Genomic DNA, 5953 nt, shown 5'->3' on the forward strand with positions numbered 1-5953 from the left:
CAAACCAAATAGTGAATGTTTAACCTTAAAAAAAAAGATACCTAGTGACACCATAGGGTCAGGGAACACGTGTGTTAAAATGTCATCACAAGCAGATAATTGCAAGACAAAGTAACACAATGAATAACAAGGTGCCACAGTGCAGTTCGATAAAAGACGCAACATGCAATATGAAGCCCCCAGCCACAACTTGAAAAAAAAAAGAATATGCAATGTAAAGAACAGTAAAAGTGCTCTCCTCGAGATGCATCATGACTGTCTACACCAATTATATGTCCATACTTAACAAGTGCTTTCAGTAACATTCCTATGCAGGCACTAAAAAGTGTCACTTTGCTACCAACTCGGCTGCAAGTGAACGAACAGGGTATTTGTGGTGGAAAACTGAATGAATAGCAGATGAAGATGTATAATTGGCCTAACAATAGCAGGAAAACAAAATATGTGGAGTAAACAGCAGTAAAAACCACAGCGAAAGAAGTAGTGAAAACATGCCCCACCATGAAATCTGAAGACTCAAGGATATTAAAAGCATTTCTACAAAGTTGCTTACATTATTTTTTTTATAGCACAGAAGGATGCTGTGTTAGTAATTTTTCATCAGAAACATTCTTTATGGTCTTTTGTTGTTTTCAGAGTAATGAAAAATGTACTTTCAGTCAGAAAATAGATTAGTAGCCACCTCAACAAGGACCTGCCTTTCTTTGGCTTTTGTTGTTTGAGAGATGATCTTCCTATTTTGCAACGTTGGTGAATTTCTTATATAAAGACATCGCTTGCATTAAGAATTTTGTAAGACAAAAAAAGGGCAGTTTTGCTGCTGCTGAACTGTAAAGCATATCCAGAACTGAAATTTGGGGGTCATTATGGAAGCAACTTTATTTTTATTTTTCAGTGTGCACATCCTATGCCCATGTCGCAGCTATGTTGTGTAAATTTTGGACAGGAAACTGGACACCTCAAACTTATGGGGCAAATCTGGAGAGATGTGTGCCTCACTTGGTTGCATTCCATACACTTCTAACATTTACAATTACCTACTTGAAGAAAACTGGAAAGCTAGCTGCTGAAGTACAGAGTGGTTTTTGTTAGGGAGATTTGAAATTAGTTTATCAATAAGGACACTCATTGAAAGGGTAGGAAATTAGTGATAAATCAGTCAGTATTCAGTATGAATGATGGCATGGGCTCTCAAGGAGAGCTTAATCCAAGGCAGTGGGCAGAAACCAAAATTTTATTGTAACAACAAATGTGGTGAGACATTTTTCCATGTGGAGAGCTTTACTTTAGAATAGAATAGCTCTTCTTGGCTTCTGTGCATTCTTTGGGAAGGAGACATTTGCCTGAACCCAAGAGTGCTAAAAACTTCATTGCCACTTGAGTTTAATGCCCCAGTGTACTGTCCTACCATTTCAGTACCCATGCAGGCCTAATGCCACAAAACATGTGACTGCAGCTAACAGGTGCCCGGCTTCTAACATAAGCATGCACATGGGCAACCACAATGAGGACAAAGAGTCTTTGCAGCGTGCATAATGCACAAGCTATCACTTAACAAGATCTCGATCCGAGGTTGGTTTTGCCAGGATTTTTTTCTTTGTTTTCTGTTGCTATTTGTTCTATGTCTGGAAGACAATGCGCATGGCTGGGGCACACTCCCACTCTTAGCAATGCTTTGCTTGGTAGAATTGTTCCACTTGCTATATTGACCATTTTGTACAAAAATAATCAATCCTCCATGTCATGGTTAGCAGTGCCACTAAAGATGTTAGGATCACACTGGCACACCACTCAAGACATGATGACTGTTGGAGGAGCATATGGTGTACTCTGCTGGGTGGCTTCGTCACGCATAGTCGCAGCAGTGTTCAGCGCCCCGGCTTCGTAGTTCCAGTTTTCAAAGTTACCCCACACTCCCGCCAACTGAAAAGGGAAATTTATAGAACTCCTGTAAGCAATCAAAAGAGGCTCTGAACCAACTGTCCTAGCTCTTGACATTAACAACACAAGCTTGAGTCTCGTGCCAGTGTGATGGCAGTGCCCATAGTGCTGCTTGCGTTTTTGTCTTCTTCACTACGTCAAAAGCTTCCCCACGGCAAATTAGAATGTTCATGTCTTAGTATATACATGCACTCACCTTGCACTGAGAGTCACAGCAGTTATCGTCTACCAAAGCCTCTAATGTCAGTGTAAAAGTGATGCCTTGATGTACTTGCTGACACCTTCGACACTTGTCTTGCTGTTCTGCTAAGGAAGATAAAAGTCGCAAAATGAAAATTAAATCATTTACAGTACTGTTAAAGTTACGGTACTGCTTTGCTGCCAAGGCATCCTTACTCAAAGGTGAATATATTATTTAGACATCTGAAAAATAGCAAGCACAATATTTATATATACTTAAATGACATTGTCATGGCTTGCAGCACGTGAACATTTACAGTGCTGCAGAAGTGCACGTATGTACTTGTAAAATAAGGAACTTCCCAATTATAGATGGAGAGCAAGTGATGCCACTGTGCGCAAAGAGAACGTTAAAATCGTCATTGCAAATGTTCACCGAAATTTGGACGATCAAAAAGGGAGGCTGCTTGGTCTTGTTGATAAGGGATATTTCACTCATACTTTTGTGGAACCCAGACAGACAGTAGTGCTCATGTATGCCTGTCTTGTTGGAAGTGGAACGTGTGTCTGTCTTTTCTATTCTACATTTATGTGTTTGCGGGTGCTTCAAAAAATGGCAGTTAGACTATGAAGGCATCCTGTAGATAGCAATCCTCACAAAACCTGCAACATTGTCCTTTAATGAAATCCTAAAGTTTACAACAAGTTCATTCCTCATTGCAGTTACAAGGTATTGGCAATGGCATTCTTGGCACCTTGATTATTAATATAAATAAATAGTTGTGCAAACGTACACAAGCTTTTACATCATAAAACCATCCAACAGATGATGCACTGACTATTGATTTTTTAAGATGCAAACACTAGTATGTAAGGTAGATCAACCAGGAAAGATGTTACTTCAAGATATATCAACTAACTATCTAATGCAACACACTATGTTGAACAAGCACATGCCTTAGAGATATCTTGAAGCCAATGATGCTTCAGCCGTGTTCCCCTTGAGTGGATTTTCCACTAGAACTGATGGGCTTACAGCAAAAAATACAGGCTTAACAGACATCAGATTTTTAGCAGACTTTGAATTGTTTTTGGCACTGAAAATGAAATATAAATAATGCTAGCAAATATTATTCTAAGTAACAGCACCAACAACAGAATATAAATACTCCTAGCACATCTTTAGTAGAGTAAGAGCCACAAATACCTACACACGACCAGTACAGTTAGCTTTAATCAGAGGATGCTCGGTCAGAGATAACTGAAGCAGCTGTTGTTAGCATAGGTCTGCATAGCCTAGATAGAAGATTGTTTTGCAAGTTCAGAGTAATTAGAGGAGTTTAATATTTTCATACTGCTAAGTCATTGCATGACTCCAATAATTTTCTCCGCTTGTTAGCTGGCATGCACATTGATTAGATATTCACATTTGTGAGTGCAATGGGTGGGTTGTGCTGGAGTTCTAAGCTTCAATGCATTGTGCTATTTTCAGTAGGAAAAATGTAGGGAAAAACAGGAGTATGTGTACATGTATTTCTAAGGAACTGCTGTTAGCTTCTAAACTAAGATATATTGATGATGGGTGAAATTTTTGAAGACATGTGTTCTATAATTTCTCCTAAAATGGCAAATGGAGGAACAAACGACAACATTTAGGCCTACTCTTTCATGCTATTTCCTTTGCGACATCTACCAAATAGGTGAAACCTGTGTGTTTTTCATGTTGCGTGCAAATTTACAAAGAAGTAACGTGACACTGTTTAGACTGTGTTTATTAATGTATAGGTGACATTTTCGAGTTTAGGTTTTAACTACTATTCTCTTTGTGCTGTTGAAATGCAGCACAAGCTGCAGACTCAGTCCACAAAAGGTGAGCGCACAATGCAAGCAGGTTTAGATGTAGATAGGCTCACAATAAGCGCAGCAGCTCTTCTACCTTTCTAGTATCCACGTCGTCACTTTGGCCTTAGGATTGAGCCTGTCATGCTGTCACTAACATGCGAACGTTGATGATGCCATCGGTGTGACGTAGTCTTCTCCTTACACACACACACACACACACATGCAATTGCTCACTTTACAAGTAACAAGATACGCTATCTGACAGTACTTCATGCAAGATGCTTCACAAAATTCCACCGCCAGTGTAGGTTAGCAAACCAAACACTCATCTAGTTAACCTCCCAGTCTTTCCTCTCCTTGCTTTCTCTTCGCATAACATAGATTCCAAAGAGTGCGGGACCTGCGTAATTGTTTTCCTAGCTGATATTTAGGGCATTTTGGGAGTACATTGCATGGGCAGCACTTATATGCTTGAGAAAACGGCAGTACCGTGACTCACGTACGAACGCGCAAACGCCTGGCTCCATGGCTAGTATCCATGGCCCTGCTCCTTGGCCCCGCTGGTCCGCATGTATCCACACGACGGGGCAAATCGCGATTTAACCTTGCGGATTGCGTATCACGTGATAATTATACGTCATTCGATCGTTCCCCCGTCACGGCGGTCCCCACGAAGCGATTATTTACAATACGGCCGAAAGCTAAATCCCCGTTGAGATTTTAGGCGATAGATACCGATAGCGAAAAACATGGTAGCAACTGTGCGGGCGACAGTACACCTGACCCAGTTTTTAGTTCGTATCACCACAGTAACAATTTGCGTGAATATGCCGACGGAAAAGAAAAAGAAACCGTGCGAGCTTTCGTAGTGCTTCGCGCGAAGGAAGAGGCAGCCGTTAAAAATTAGTGTAGAGTGGCAGAGTACAATTTAGGGATAACATACATACCGCTATTGCCAGCGACAGAACTGCTGTAAGTAAAAAAAATAAAATAAAATAAATATGTAAGCGCGTGGCATTCCATGTTGTCGCGAACTCCTTTCTACGACACGAGGCCTAACCAGGCGGCGTGGGCGCTTTTTCTGCGCTTGCGCTGTATTTCTTGTTTTCATTACGTCATCGAAACGATCGCTAGTAGTCTGCTCTTTCGCGTGACGGCGCGTGTTGTGAGAAATGTTGCCTTGGGAGGGTTTAATCCTACATGCTCTGTCGGTTGGTCACTATCGGCACGTTAACTGTTCTGCTGAAAAAAAAAAAAAAAAAAGAAAGCTTCTGCTGAGTGGTTGTTTTTCTGATGAAGACATTTTGTTCAGACAGGACCGAAACTCCGCATCTACGGCCAAGGACGAACTCCAACAGCACGGAGTCTTTTGTGATGCCCTCCCAAATGAGCGGACACACCGGACGAGCAACGTGAAGCAGATAGGGCATTGGTTCGGCTCTCTTAAAAGGATATCTTTCTTTGGCTCTTTCGGCCGTTTTCGTTGTAGGTTGGAGGTACCACGGTGGTCGGACTTGGGGAGGGAAGGCGAGGAAGCGCGCCTAAAGACAGCTTGCTTTCGGGCAACCGAGTTCGTCGCTAGAAGGCGATGGAAAGGGCGCGTTCTTTCGAGCAAGCGAGTGGCGGGAAGGACGTGGAGGAAGAAGGACTCACTCGTTGGGCTAGTTGGTGTTTGCTTAACGACATATTGTAGCGCGAAGGCACAATCACAACGAAGACACACAGATACTATCATACTACTATCTGCAGTCTGCCCATAAAGAACCAACTGGTGGTGCGCCTGCGCGTTACATTGGGGGCGAGCTCCACCACTAGAAAAGCTGGCGCCACCATCGCCGTGACGTGGTATGAGGGATCACGTGGACAAAGCGGCCGGCGTCGTCTGCTTCGGAAGCGCCGAAGCGAACTGGAAACTAAAGTTTAAAGTCCCACCTGCGCCGCGGTTCTGATTAAGTGGATAGGTTTTCCCGCTTCGGTTGTGTGCTCGACA

General features: G+C 42.4%; 1 long non-coding RNA gene across 1 annotated transcript; it reads right to left on the reverse strand.

The window, feature by feature from the left end:
* Positions 1-962: 962 nt before the first annotated feature.
* Positions 963-4970, reverse strand: LOC125943255 (uncharacterized). Its single transcript, XR_007465698.1, has 3 exons — positions 4911-4970; positions 2138-2247; positions 963-1923 (listed from the first exon to the last, which is right to left on the reverse strand). It is a non-coding gene; the product is annotated as an uncharacterized LOC125943255 (long non-coding RNA).
* Positions 4971-5953: the final 983 nt, after the last annotated feature.

This window comes from Dermacentor silvarum, chromosome 2 (assembly GCF_013339745.2).
Source record: "Dermacentor silvarum isolate Dsil-2018 chromosome 2, BIME_Dsil_1.4, whole genome shotgun sequence".
In the NCBI taxonomy this organism is placed as follows: domain Eukaryota; kingdom Metazoa; phylum Arthropoda; class Arachnida; order Ixodida; family Ixodidae; genus Dermacentor; species Dermacentor silvarum.